Here is a 16,285-nt window from a genome sequence, read left to right on the forward strand (position 1 = left end):
CACTAGCATTTGGCAATTTTCCTATTCACTGTAGCAACAAAAAATTATCACATATTCTTCTATATGTATGAAAAGCAAAACGTGCCCAGGCTAGTCAGCTCCCGCCTTGAGAAGCAAAACCCTGAAGCCAGGATGCATGCCCCTGTTTCTATGAATGGGCACACATGCCTGACGATGGGGCCTCAGGTTACACATAAGCAGGCAACAGATACATGGGGCTGGGAGCAAAAACCCTCCTCCACTTTATGTTAAACATTACATCCTCTAAGTCTTTTTTTTAAATCAATGAATACTGAATAGAATGCTGTAATTTAGGAATGCTAATTTCATGACTGAACTCCCATGGTTTAGGGCCTGATTCTTAGGTGTGGAGGTGGGCAGTAGAAGGCTGGGAGCAGCAGATGTGGTGCAAAAAAAAAAAAAAGTTATTTTAGAAAACATTTCTGGAGAAACGGTTCTATCCAGGCTGGGAGGGGGGAAGGTTTGGGAGAGCAGCCGGAAAGGACTACAGAAGCTGGCTGAGGAAAGATTTGCTAAGAAACATTAGTTAGTTGGCTATAGCTGGATACTACTGACAGGCATTAAGGATAAAGGGAAGGGAATCGTGCTGAGGGGGTTGAGGGAAAACTGGAGAGATTAAGCTAGAACTCAGGGACATCTGTGGCACTGAAGACCCTCTCCCCTTAAAAGTCACCCCTGACAACACACACCTTGCCCACCCTGTTTATATTGCACCTCTTGTACTTAGCACCACCTTAGAGGCATGTTGTCCCTTCATAAAAACTGGCTGAAAAGAAAGAAGTAAGGAGGGAAGGAAGGAGAAAGAACCACGGATTTAAAAAATAAAAAGTCTGATTGTATTAGATTATATGACACTGGTTTTCAAATCATGGTTTATACGTGACATTTACTTTCCTTCATGGAATTGGTCCGTTGAAGCCCCTTACAGTGCGAGACAAATGATCAGCCCACCTAACTACAGTTATAAGCTGCATGGATGAGACAGTCGGATTCCCAAGAATCACCATCTTGAGAGGAAGCTCTCCTGCCCCTGTGGTTCTGTCCACAGGCCAAAGGACTTCCCCAGACATTCTGGGGCTGGTTTCTTCCTTGTTTTATTCAGGTTGGAAAAGAACTGTCAGAGGATCTAAAAGTTAAGTTAAAAAATGTTTTGCACTCCAGGTATGGCTGAACGGCAGGCTCACTAGCAGGCAAGGAAACAAGACGAGGGGATGAAAGAGAAGAAGGGCAAAGTAATAAAGATGAAAAAGAATAAGGGGAAATGGGGAAACAGCAAATTTAACCAAAAACCTCCAGAATTTAAAATCTGGTAGGATAAAAATATTAAAGCACAAAATAACAGTTCCATTAATGGCTGATACCATTTGTCTTCACTGCATGAAATATTTTCTTAACTATATTGCAAACAATGGGATTTGCAAACTCTCATCGATAAGGCATGGCTTCCTTTTGATATTCCATTCTCTTCTTCAACCAACCTTTCTGTTCTCCAAAGCAGAGTTCCTCTGGTAAAGCTGCAACATATCTGTAGCATTGCAGTGTCAGATGAAGCACTGGAGCTGAGCCAGAGCTGCTTTCTTATTCCCTCCTTCATTCAATAAATACTGTACTTATGAAGGGCCTTCCATGTGCCCCCAAGCATACTCGGTACTTGAGATACAATGGTGAACAAAACTGATGGAGTTTATGGTCTGGGGCCGGTGGGGGGTCCGGTGGGGAGGCAGACACTAATCAAATTTTCACAAAAATATATAATGAACTGTTCACTAGACACATGATGAGGGTGGAGGGTGCTGAGCTAGTAAGGAGGGGCAGAGGAGGCTGAGCCTAGGACATGTGGCCTGAGCTGAGCTCTGAACGGGTTAATTGGACTAGGGTGGAGAGTTAGTTGGAGGGAATGTAATGTATTTAAGGAACTGAAAAGCCTGTGGCTGGAACAAAGGGTACAAAAGGATGAAAAGCCTCCAGAGTGAGAAGGTGATCATGGAAAAATGACATTCTACTGCTCTGAGAAGTCCAGTGCAGGGGGTGTGTGCCTTTGGTCCAGACACAGAGGACGCTGTGGGTGTAGCACAGTATTTGGTAACCATTTCTAGCTCCTCCCTATACCCTGGAGAGTAATGACCCAGATATTTTTTCAGCCTGACCATGTTCATTTTTGCTCTTCCATTATTTTAAGCAAAACACTGATTATTTTTCACTGCCAAATTGGAAAACAAGAGCCATGTCCTTAAAAAGGCCCATCAAAAAGCCAGCAAATCTATGTTCCCAGAACTTTTCCCCGGATCTTTCACATGTTGAATCTGTATTTTAAAAAATGATAAGGCATAAATTGGCTCAAGAGAGAACTGCAAAGACAAAAGCAATAAGGAAGTAATTAGAGATCTGATATTTTGATTGTAATTTGCACATACCCTACCAAGAGGTTCCAACAAATACACCCTGGTGGTTTTGTTCTATTCTAAGCTCTGGGTATAGCGGCCCTGACATATAACAGCGTCAACACTTCCAGCCGAATATCTGGAAGGGCTGTTGCTCTGAAATGCTACAATCACTCTATAATCAAAAGCCATTAAATACCCATTTCCAAAATAAAAGGCTGTACTCATCTTGGATGATGTCATTTTGTCTGGGCTTCTGCATTCTCAAGAACAACTTGAAATAATCAAGAATACAGTGTGCAAACTCCCAAGGTGACCAGTTTTATGAGTTCTCTCACAGAAGTGTGAGATTAGGAGGAAGGAAGGGAGAAGGGGGATGGGAACCAAGAGATTAAAGTATAAAAATAATAACAAAGATACAATCACAGAAAAAAATCGGTGTCTTGATATCTGTTTCTGGGAACGAAATGTAAAGCATTCTGCTTTTCTGATAGATGAAAACATGTGCTTCACTTCTTGTACATCAAAGAGATGCCCTGAATACTGTAAATTATAACCGAAGTGTTATTGTTTACATGGTGCATTGTTTCTACACTTTGACAGAAAGGGTGTGCGTTCCCAGTGAGGAAGTATCCAACTACATTTTAACTATGAAGAAACCTTTTTTAGCCAAAGATTAAATTCTTTGCAAGGTGGTGATTTCTACAGAAAAGAAACCCCCAATCCTACCTCACCGTATGAAAAAAACAGATCAGATTTAACTGTTGTCCTTAACCACCACAACAAAAATAAGGAAATAAAGAGTCCAATTATTTTAGAGTATAGTTTGGACAAAACCACAGCATCTAGAATTAAGCATTTTACATGTTGGAAAATGTAAATTGTTAATGAACATTGCACCCTAACAGTTTCCTTTTCCAGATGGCTCTCTGTCAGGTTGGCAACAACTCAAGAGCTTGACGAATAGGTGCAGGCATATGTCTTGTGTTTAAAATGAAAGGGAAAAAAAGCAGAAGGGGGCTTCATTTCATAAACACTTCAGGGAAAATTACCATTCCTTTTGGGACCAATTCAGTCCAGGTGCTAAGCACAGAAGAAACAGGCAACACCCGAAGGCAGAAAAGAGTCAGGCTTCTATGGGAATTACGTTCTTGGTTACATTTACAACTAAATTTCAAAATACAAATGAGTATCACCATGGTTGTATACATATGTTCTCCTCCTGGTTTTTAAAATATTAATCTTCTCTTCTCACATAATAAAATTATAAGTCAGAGCCTAGAGCCTGTTGTGTCTCTCTTTAATTTTCTTCTGCCACAATTCCAGGCTGAACTACTTGTACCTAAGTGTTTTTCCTCCTACCCAAGGTCCTAACGGACCTCCTTTTTGGCTCAGAGTATTCTCCTTTATGTTCTGATTAAGGGTAATCTGACTTTTGAGGGATAATGTCTCTTAGAACTTGGGACATGGATTCAGAACCAACATTCTCAACAACCATCTTTCCAATGTTAGTTTCAGAGTATGTGACATTATACCTGGGGCCCTATTTATCCTAGGCACTCTGACCTTAACGGATAAACTAAAAAACACATTTAAAACAAAATCTCACCTGCTATATTCACTTGGGACGCATATATGGGATCTCAATTTCCACTTACCAATAAACAGATCACCAAATACATATCAAAATACTAACAGTAGATTTCTCTGGGTAGTGGGTTCATAGGTAATTTTAAATTTTATTCTGTGTTTATTAAAGAGCAAAAGATCTTCCAACTATACTACAGTGAACAAGTATATGGCTGTCATCAGGGAAGAACATCCGATTATAAATATTTTAAGGAACACATAAATATGAATGGAGCTCTAAAATTCATCCAGATGACAATCTCTGCCCTTCTAATTCTTACATTCAAAGAATTATATATAATTACACAGCCATGCATGACAGGCACAATTACTGCTACTCGAGTGTTGAGGGGCAATTGCATGGTGAAAGCAGCTTGAGTTCTAAGAATTCCCTTAGTCCACAGTTGTTCTGATGCTGTTTTTTAAAACATTAGTGAAAATTCAGACAACTATTTTTAGGCATACAAATACCTACTCTTGAAGCAATTATTCTGGTGCCAATGACATCTTTATCCATTTACAGGCAAAATACAAAACCCAAGAGGGAGAAGATAAGATGTATTATTTATTTATTTAAAACTTTTTTTTGCGGTACATGGGCCTCTCACTGTTGTGGCCTCTCCCGTTGCGGAGCACAGGCTCCGGACGCGCAGGCTCAGCGGCCATGGCTCACGGGCGCAGCCGCTCCGCGGCATGTGGGATCTTCCCGGACCGGGGCACGAACCCGCGTCCCCTGCATCGGCAGGCGGACTCTCAACCACTGCGCCACCAGGGAAGCCCAAGATGTATTGTTTAAATATAAAGAAATAAAACTGGTTTATTAGTGAATGTTCTCATGGTGGACATATCTAGCTTTTGTACATCAGTATCCCTTCCTCTGTGGAATTACTCCAGACCCTATGTTAAATGGCAGTGCTGGACTGTCGATCACAGCCCACTGCCCATTTCTGCAAATCCCTGCCCCGACCTCCCTCCTGCTCACTCCCAACACAGCTACGAACACAGGACTCAGCTTGGCCAAAGAGAGCCCCATTCCGCTGGCAACAGTGAGTGGATCAGTAACAGTGACAGTCAGCTTCGTTTCCTAGGATTGATCTACAACCCCTGGAAGAAAAAAAGCTCTCTCTTTTCCTGAGTTGCTATTCTGGAATGACATAAGCCAGGAATGTCTGGGAGGGAGAGAGGTCACACAGAGGCAGCTGTGATAGAAAAGAATGAGGTCAATACTTAGAAGGATGAAAAGCTTAAAAGATGCAGAGAGCCCCAATCACACTGTTGGAGCCCCTCCCCGAAAATTCCTAAATATAGCTCTGTCTCCAGACTTGCCATATAAGCAAATATGAACAGCAAATACCAGCTAGGAAGACATGCTAGCAAAATATATGACTAAGATTAATAACCTTAATAATACAAATGCTCTGATTCAAAATCATTAAGAATAAAATTAATAATCAGCAGGAAAGAAGGAAAAGACCATGAGCCGGCAATTCACAAAAGATGAAAACAAATGGCAAGTATCTGCTTTTCATCAATATTCAATAAAATTGTATGTGGCTTCTTCTACACTGTTCTTGACATTTCCAAATTTTCTACAAGGAGAACGTATGACTGTAATAGTGGAGGAAAAACTTTAGAGATATTAAAATAGAAAATTAAATTTAAGAATGTTAACCTGGTATCAGCAGGCAGGATAAATGGGTGGGCAGGCGTGGAGTCAGGGATTTTAGAGGGAAGGCCATGGAAGAACAGGGAGCATTTTTGGAGAGCTGTAAACAGCATCTCAAAGGAAACAGAGCTGGGCTGCTCTCTAGGAGCTGAGGTTGAGTCAATGAGTCCATTGCTTCCCTCCTGAGATGACAGTGATAGCATCGAAAAGATAGAATGGTATTGAGGAGGAGCTGATTTAGAGGTAGGGAAGGGAGTACATTGATTCCAATAAAAATAAAAAGCAAAAGAAGCTAGAACCATAGAATGGTAGTGAAAGAAGAGACCTTAGATTCACCTAATAAAACTCTAATTTTATGATGAGGATCCTGAGTCCAAAGGAAGCTAAGTGACTTACTTTCAGGTTACACACCCATGGGCATATTTAGGAATAAACATCAGGCCCCTTCCCGTCTGTGCTCTTTTCAACCATACCACCCAATCACTCCTATTCGATCCAGAGCTATGTGTTTGAGAAAATTACCCTGTATTCCATGCATTCCATTTGTTCTCTTTCATGACTGAGAAGTTTATAGTCTAATGTGCAGTTAATAAGAATCAGCAAGTATTAATCTCTCTGTCACACACACAATTATTACTATTGGCATCATGTGCAGACATAAAAATTAACGATATGGACAGTCTGTCTCTGCATTTGTGCATCTATAAATACCACTGCAAGAAGATACGTTCCAGTGTCTTAGTTAAGAATGACTGTTTTTATGAGCTGGTATGGAAAAATTAAGTACTTGAGAAAGTAATTTGTAGTGATCTCTTAATATTTTTGCAAAATTACATAACTGGTTAGCTACCTTAATAGGCAGCTCTAAATGTTTCTATACACAGCCTGTGATATATTTTAAATATGAACTAAACATTGTAAACTTCGCTTGATATAGCTGTTTTGTAATATGTGCTGTGGTTAACTATTTTAATATGTTGGACAGTAAAACTAAATGTAACAGTTCCAACATTTCTCATGGGAGTGATTTAGGGCAGACATATGTTTTTCATTAGAGTTTCCAGCAGAAATCTTAGAAATCAAGAGGAAAAATAGACCCTATTATACCAAACAGTGTTACAAACCATAATAGAAAACAACAGTCTTTAAAGCTTTTGTTTTGTTTTGTTTTGACAGCCCTGAAACAAGAAATCTGAAACGCTAGAAATGAAGGTATATCCCTTAATGAAAAGTCTAATACTGGAATGCCACAATAACTGAGAATCCATAAACTAGAACCAAGAGGTGAGGCAGAATCTTTGCTGAAATGAATTTTCCCCTGCATCCTGAAGCCCTCTTTCAGCTGAGTGAGTGGATTCTGCAGTCACGGTTTTGTACACTGTCACCTACTGTAATGAACTGAAGTTTTCATTCAAGTGTGGGTAACATGAAGGCTGGCAATGAACTTTTAGGATCACCCTTCTAGTTACCACAGCAACATCCTTTGTCACTGGCAGTCCTCAAAGTCCAAGGAACAACTTTGCAAGGGAAAGATTTCTGAAATCTTGAAAACTATTTTTCAATTGAAATAGTGCCCCTAGGAGCAGAAATCTGCAGAAATGCATATCTGATGAATTACTGAGGGAAAGCTGTGAGAGGAGGAGAGAATGCAGAGGTGACAGAGTAAAGGAAGCACAGGAGGAGAAATTCTCATGAGTTCCTCACCTTTTACAATGCTCTGTTGGGAAGTGCTTTATATTTTACAAAGAAGACTGACTTTCCACAACGCTGGGAAAGTAATTGACCAACGATGAAAAATGCTTTGTTTGAAAGACATAGCTCTACTAACATAATAAACAAAACGTCTATGCCTTGTGTTGATGGAGATGAAAGTTTTCATAATAAAGTGGCAGCCATAAATAGCAATAATAATTTTATATGGTCTATGTTTACCTGAATTTTTTCAAAAGAGGAAAGCTGTCAAAAATAAATCATTGCGGGCTTCCCTGGTGGCGCAGTGGTTGGGGGTCCGCCTGCCGATGCAGGGGACACGGGTTCGTGCCCCAGTCCGGGAAGATCCCACATGCCGCGGAGAGGCTGGGCCCGTGAGCCATGGCCGCTGGGCCTGTGCGTCCGGAGCCTGTGCTCCGCAACAGGAGAGGCCACAGCAGTGAGAGGCCCGAGTACCGCAAAAAAAAAAAAAGAAAAAAAAAGAAAAAAAAATCATTGCAAATAGATTTGTACTCTTGGTTGTAGAATGTGGCTTCGTCTTACTAAGGAGATAAGAGTAGATACATATGCTTTCCACTGGAAAGCAGACCTGAAAGTACCATAAGCTGCCTTCCACAAGCCATTGAAAATAAATTCTCAGCTCCTTCTCATTCGAAGTCCTCTGTTAGATTTTCACAGGAATGCAAGTGGATATTGGTTCAGAGCTCACTAGACTATTCTTACCTTCAGTGTCCCTAAGAACAGTGCTTTCCAAACTGGACCTGCCTTTCCTCATTTATTACCCATGGTTGATCTTAAACAGGGCAAAAGACAAGTGGGAAGGAATAGAGAAGAAAAAACTTAGGAAATAAGATCCCTTAAAATCAAAACTTTAAAAAAGTTAAAGTTGATTTTAAAAATCATGGTGCATCATGAAGGTAATTTATACATTTTATCCCAATCAATGTGAAGTTCAGATTATTCCAGTTAGAATAACAGGAATCCTGCCATTGTTTTATGCCAAAGTTTTGAGAATTACATAGCAAAGGAAGCACAACTATGGATCTAGCTAGAAAAATACCGTCTTCCCAGAATTTGAGGAGAACTTATGCACCATCCCTTCCACAGAACTGACTTTTCACACCGTAATATTTTAAAGTCCTAAAATGTCTTAGTAAAATTCCTACTGACACAAGTCTCAGTGTCAGTTCCCTGTGCTGGGAAGCTCTTCTCATGGGGGTGAGTCAGACTTGCTGGCTGGCTTTATTTTCCTAAGTTGTCTTCCTAATATTAAACCCAAAATTGCTTCCCAGCATTTTCCACCCAATAGACAGAGTTCTCTGGGAAGTCTACTTCCACTTATATATGGTATCTTTACAGGATCTATTTGGAAGGAAAACCTATGCTACTTCACTGGTAAACTCATGCCAGATTAAAATGTAAACAAATGTGTTTTTTTTTTCTTTTAGTTAAAAAAAGTCAAAAAAGGAGGTCACTAGGTCCTTTCCTTTGCTTTCTGACCGAACTGTAGTATCTAATTTCATCTGCCTAGAGATCTTTCAGATTTCTAGTAAGTATTAGAGATTTAAACGCTTTTCTCTGTAATCAATACCTGAGGCAGTACCTAGTATAAAGATTGCAACCTGTATGCTGGGTTGTATACTAGATACTAAACTCTAGTATAAAGATGGCAACCTGGAAGCGTACAGGCTGAATTCTGCCCTTCAATAAAATCTCTTTGACTCATGCAGTGTTTTAGAAAATGAGCCAACTTTTTGAATTTGGTTAATTAAGAATATTAAAAAAAAACCCCTCAGATTCCTGATTTCTTGAGAGATTGGCAATATTAGACTCATGCTCTCCTGGAAACAATTAGAGGATCTCCAGTTTGACATAGTCATCACCACTCCCTATTGCTCCCTTTATTAAGACCAACTGTCTTTTGCTAATTATCATTGTACTTTCACTGTTGTTTTTCCAAAACCTAACCTACTTTACTTATTTATATTAGTTGCTGGTCCCTGTAAGCATCTGAGTTTGAGACTCCTATTGCAACTCATGATTTCAAACATTTTTAAAGTGTGGGGATATCTTATAATTATGTTTTTGGTATCTGTTACCTAAAAGATACAAAGGAAAAATTCTATAGCTTCAGCAATATCTTTAAATGAATTTCTATTTTATAAATTACAATTATATCTACAAATATCTGTATATTTATATGTGAAGAGTAATACTGAGTATATGGATGAAGCACAAAGCACACACACAGGAGTGAACCTTCTGTTCTAACTCCTAGATTTTCCCAGGGATCCATGAGACAAAGGTTGGGAATCACTGGTCTAGTAAAAAGAATTCTGGACTGGGAATCAGAAAACACAGTCTTGAGTTCCATCCTTGCACTGGATAGGCTATTGGTTGGTGGTTTGAGGCAAATTAGTCAACCTATTGGGGCACTGATTTTCTCTTGTGCAAAACGAATAAACTGGATAATTGTTGAGAACCTTTCCATTCATAAAACATAATAATATATGCCTTATGAGTTTTCTTTTTTGTTTGGTACGCAGACCTCTAACTGTTGTGGCCTCTCCCGCCGCGGAGCACAGGCTCTGGACGCGCAGGCTCAGCGGCCATGGCGCACGGGCCCAGCCGCTCCGCGGCATGTGGGATCTTTCCAGACCAGGACATGAACCCGTGTCCCCTGCATCGGCAGGCAGACTCTCAACCACTGCGCCACCAGGGAAGCCCTGCCTTATGAGTCTTTACACCTATTACAAAAACCCAGGCAACTATGGGACCTCCCCAAAGTGTACCTGGGTTTTACCTAAAGACAAAAGGTTTATTAGGGAGGGAACTGCCATGGAAAAAATGGAAACACAGGGAAAACTGCAACTCTCCTATTTCCAAGTTTATATACAATTTTATATTCTCCGCTCCAAACCATGTTTGAAAAACTAGCAGTATATTTATGAGTAAACTGTCTTAAAGAGAACTCAGCATTATAGATATATTTCATTTGAGCTCAGATATTTGGGGTATAATATTTTAGGCATATAAGTTTATGGGTTCAAACGTACATATTCTTTTCAGATCAAAGGCGATACTGTTTACAAAAGCACTTTGAACACTATAGTATTATCTAGGATTATCAGATATTATAATGCTGCTATTACCTGATATTCCCACCTGACTCCAAATCCTGTGCTCAGAGCCTTTACTCCACCACTGCCGCCCCCAGGGTTTCTATGCTTAGAGAGAATAATGCCAGATACATAGACATGTTCAATGAATACTGATAAGTTTAAAATATTTGTGCTATAAGTCCAATGATACTAGCACACAATAGTGTGTTTTTTCAGTATATATTGTAAAAGAAAACTAATACTTCAACTGCACCCGCGGCATCACCCCATCTCACAGTATATTACATTGCCTTAGAATTTCCTCTGTCAGGGAAGCCTATAATAATAACCGCAGCAAATTCAAGTTTCTTACATAATGCCCACTCTCACCTTCTTTCTTTTAACAGAACCCTGACTTTGTTCATGACTAATATGTGCCCAGTTAAAAATATTCATCAGATTCTCTGGTAGCCAGAGGTGGTCATGAAACCCAGTTCTCGGCAACGATTACAAGTCTTCTGGGTAGGACTTCCAGAAAGCTATGGTTCCCCTAATATAAAAAAGGGTAGACACCACTAGTATACTCCTTTTACTTTCATCCTTCCTCCCTCCTTGCCTAAAGCAGGGACACAATACATGGAAGAGGAGTGTCCACCTCATGACCATGATGATGAAATATACTGACAGGAGAAAAAGGAAGAAAGGGAGGAAGGAAGGAAGCCAAAAGGAGCATGAGTTCTGCTGCCTGTCTCTTAACTTCCTGCTGAGAAAAAAAATAAATCCCTATTTATTTTTATTTATTATTTAAGCTAATCTTGTAAATTTTCCATTACATATATCCAGGTACAATCCTAATATAATACAGAAATTGATAATCCCAAATTATCAACAGGAAGTAAAATAAGAATCTAATAAATATAAATTACAGTTTCTGTGGTATTATCATGCCTCTCTCTTGGACCATAGAGTTCTTAGATATTTTGAATCTTTCATTCCCTAGCATTACACTGAACCTAACTAAACAGATCTAGCTCTTATTGACCTGATCTTTAAAGACACTATAAAAATTCAGGGACATAAGTTAATGAGTAATATAAAAATTGTTTACCAAAAAAATTGTTTTCCAAGAGTTGTGGGTGTCAAAAACCATATGCAAGTTTTGTTTTTCTTTGTTTCCTGATTCCAGAGCCTCCTGACCAACATACCTTAGAGCACTGATTTGCCCTTAATAGTTTACAGGTGTGCCAAGCTGCTGCTTCAGTTCACAGGTCTGGCGGGTAGGGCCTGGAGTGATGAAGCCCCTGCTGCTGCTTGCCCCCGGCCACCCCAGCCTGTCCACTTACCTCAGTAGACTCTGCAAACATTCTTACTGCCTGTGTGCAAAACAGCGTTAAAAAGGCTGGGAAGCACTGCCCTGTATGACAGCTAGATGCCATCAAAATAATAACAGCAATGGAAAAAAAAATTACCTATTACAACGCTCTATGGATCAAAAATTAGCTCACACACATCACATCATTTTATTCTCAGGAAAATCATGAGTGGTCAATAGGGCGCTTACATTTATTATCAAGGTTCAGAGATGGTAATGTGCCCACTAACACACATTGCTAGGAAATGACAGAGCCAGGACTTTTGAATCAAGGATTTCTGCTCTAAGCCTATGCTTTTTCTGACATAGCTCCCTGTATGATGACAGTCCACATTTGCGCAGATCTTTGAAATGAGTGTTTTGATTTCATACTCTGAAGAAAGTTCAAATGGTTTTCGTTTGTTTTCTCTTGTGACTGCCATGCAAATACTAACATATATGGAAACTGATACCCTCTTTGAACTTAGCAAGACTGAGAAAGCACAACACTAAATGACACATTTAGGCCATACCAATTTTCTTTTTACAGCTCCCATCCCTGACACCCTGAGAGCCAACCCTTGTTATTTTGTGTGAGTAGAAAAGAGAGTTTTTGCCCACCACTCTCCCCAAGAGTACCTATTAAAAAGAAAATAATACATTGCCGTTGACCATGCTTAAGTTTCGCTTTGTTTTGCTGAACACAATTTCTCATTGCCCTTTCCATAAAAGGGAAGAATAGAGAGAAATGAAAGAAACTATCAAAAGTAAATTACATTTTTAACATATAAAAGGAAATATGAATTTTAAATATAGGGTAATTATTGTCGAGAGGTATTACTGAAATAAAAGGAATCTAAGTTTGCTACTCCTGTTTTAGAAAGCTAGACAACCAACAGATTTCAGTGACTAGATATAATATTTTAATTTCTGTATAGCAATGGAGAAACAAAGAGGATACATGCACCAAAACAGGAAGGTATGAGGAAACTCCTATAAGTAGCTATTATAGACACATTCAAAAGCACAAGTAATATCTATAATATTAACCAAATATTAATTCACTGTTCAGAAAGTGAGAATGCATGGCATAAAACAATAAGTTTAAGCAAGCATAAGTTACAGAATACAATATGCAGTGGTTACGGAAGGGAGCCTGTGGCAGGTTTAGAATTCCATGTTTAAAGACATGGGCTCGAGATCCAGAAGGTTCAAATCCTGGTTCTATCACTTAGCAGTTGAGTGATGATAACATGCTTAATTTTTAGTACAGAAGAAGTATTGATTTCTTGATTCTATCAACAGTTAAGATTAGTAAAATGAGAGCATTATATAAAAAGTAGAATTCTTATATTGATTGCTTATTTTCAATAGTACTTTTAAACTAAATCTCATCAACCACAAAATGTCCACAAGACATAAAGTAATTTCTGCCAACCAGTAGCAAGTAAGCTGAGATTATAAACTGGAATAACATAAGTGCAACACTGTGGACAAGTTCATGGTAAAAGCCAAACTAACCTAGTTCCATGAAAGGCTAAGCACATTTGGAAGACAATTCAATTCTTCCAGTACATACTGCGTATTCCATCCTATTCTACAAAACTGAGTCACCACTGCCTCAATGCTGTCCTATTACTCCTTATCCTGAGATGTAGATTAAACATTCTCTTCAGCAGCTAACTGTAAACATAAACCCTACTTCTCAGGACACGTGACTTCTCAACATACTTAATAAGGGGCATGTCTATACTGGCCAAGTAAAAATCTACCTTCAGAAGTCAAGTCCTTTTGGTGGCCACAAGGGTTGATGTGTGTTCCACTGGCAAGCTGACTTATGTCAAGTCTAAGTAGCACATCTTATCCACCCTGTTTGAACTGTACATCCAAATCTAATCTAGGGCATTCTTCACAGAATTAGAACAAAAAATTTCACAATTTGTATGGAAACACAAAAGACCCCAAATAGCCAAAGCAATCTTGAGAAAGAAAAACAGAGCTGGAGGAATCAAGCTCCTGGACTTCAGACTATACTACAAAGCTACATTAATCAAGACAGTGTGGTACTGGCATAAAAACAGAAATATACATCAATGGTACAGGATAGAAAGCCCAGAGACAAACCCACACACATATGGTCACCTAATTTATGGCAAAGGAGGCAAGAACATACAATGGAGAAAAGACAGTCTCTTCAATAAATGGTGCTAGGAAAACTAGACATTTACATTACAACACTCACTAACACCATACACAAAAATAAGCTCCGAATGGACTAAAGACCTAAATGTAAGACTGGACACTATAAAACTTTGAGAGGAAAACGTAGGGAAAACACTCTTTGATATAAACCACAGCAAGATCTTTTTTGACCCACCTCCTAGAGTAATGAAAATAAAAACAAAAAATGAACAAATGGGACCTAATGAAACTTAAAAGCTTTTGCACAGCAAAGGAAACCATAAACAAGACAAAAAGACAACCCTCAGAGCGGGAGAAAATATTTGCAAACGAAGCAACTGACAAAGGATTAATCTCCAAAATATATAAACAGCTCATGGAGCTCAATATCAAAAAGCTAACAACACAATTAAAAAATGGGCAGAAGATCTAAATAGACATTTCACCAAAGAAGACATACAGATGGCCAAGAGGCATGTGAAAAGATGCTCAATATCACTAATTATTAGAGAAATGCAAATCAAACCTACCATGAGGTATCACCTCAAACTGGTCAAAATGGCCATTATCAAAACATCTAGAAACAATAAATGCTGGAGAGAGTGTGATGAAAAGGGAACCCTCCTGCACTGTTGATGGGAATGTAAATTGATACAGCCACTATGGAGAACAGTATGGAGGTTCCTTAAAAAACTAAAAATACAACCACCATATGACCCAGCAATCCCACCATTGGGTATATACCCCGAGAAAACCATAATTCAAAAAGAGTCATGTACCACAATGTTCACAGTAGCACTATTTACAATAGCCAGGACATGGAAGCAACCTAAATGTCCATCAACAGATGAATGGATAAAGAAGATGTGGCACATATATACAATGGAATATTACTCAGCCATAAGAAGAAACGAAATTGAGTTATTTGTAGTGAGGTGGATGGACCTAGACTCTGTCATACAGAGTGAAGTCAGAAAGAGAAAAACAAATACTGTATACTAATGCATATATATGGAGTTAAAAAAAAATGGTACAGATGAACCTACTGTCAGGGGCAGGAATAAAGATACAGACACAGAGAATGCACTTGAGGACACGAGAGGTGGGGTGGGAAGCTGGGGTGAAGTGAGAGTGGCATGGACATATATACACTACCAAATGTAAAACAGATAGCTAGTGGGAAGCAGCCACATAGCACAGGGAGATCAGCTCAGTGCTTTGTGAAAACCTAGAGGGGTGGGATAGGGAGGATGGGAGGGAGGCTCAAGAGGGAGGAGATATGGGGATATATGTAAGCGTATGGCTGATTCACTTTGCTGTACAACAGAAACTAACAGTATTGTGAAGCAATTATACTCCAGTAAAGATGTATAAAAAATAAAAAAAAACCAAAGCTAATCTAGGTAGGAATACATACTTTGTATTATAAAATAAGATGTCTCCAAAATTTAAAGATACACTAAAATTTCCACAAATTCGTATTTTTTTTACCTTCAACTTTACAAATTTTCCTGATATAAACATGAATGTACAGAAGTGTTTTTAAACGTGAAATCACATTTAAAAGCAAGAAAATGCAATATCCTGAGCAATCATAAAACAGAGAAACCAATAAAGAATGAAATTCTGGGTCAATAAACACCTTGAGCGAGTATCGAATGAACACTGACTGCTTGACCTCAATTCTCAAAATAATACAGTAACACACTAACGCTGCAGAAAGCTATCCAAACACCCTCGTTAGAACACACCATCTTTGTTGTCTGTTTCTGGAATTATGTGTGTTAAGAATAACTTCCAATTATACTCTCCTAGTGTTCAAATTGCCTTTGAATCAAATCACTGTTCTAAGCTGTATATAAACCATATTAAGTCTTTCTAAGTCAATATTCATTTATAGCCAAACACACACATGAAATCACACTCAGTGCTGTACCCTAATGAAATGGGAACAACTCCCACAAATTTTCCTTAGGTAGATTTTAAGTTGGCAAGCAGGTTCTGTACTGGGCAAGGAAACGTTTCATTTCTGTGGGAAGTTCATTCGGTTTCCACCTTGTCAGGGTTTCGTTTTCCATGACCAGACACAGGAAAGGTCAGCATTGGGCACAAAGGAAAGCACACATGCACGGGATGCTCAGGTGGACAGAGACACAACCCGCTTCTGAGAAAGCTGGGCCCCCCCCCCCCCCCCCCCCCCCCCCCCGGGAGGCAGGACAGGAGGAAAAGTCAGATGATATGTAAC

General features: G+C 39.2%; 1 protein-coding gene across 1 annotated transcript in view; it reads right to left on the minus strand.

Annotated features, from left to right (window-relative positions):
- Positions 1–16,285, minus strand: part of SCFD2 (sec1 family domain containing 2) — a 394,032-nt gene that overhangs the window by 210,758 nt on the left and 166,989 nt on the right. The window lies entirely within an intron of this gene.

Source organism: Leucopleurus acutus (genome assembly GCF_964270905.1).
Source record: "Leucopleurus acutus genome assembly, chromosome: 4".
In the NCBI taxonomy this organism is placed as follows: domain Eukaryota; kingdom Metazoa; phylum Chordata; class Mammalia; order Artiodactyla; family Delphinidae; genus Leucopleurus; species Leucopleurus acutus.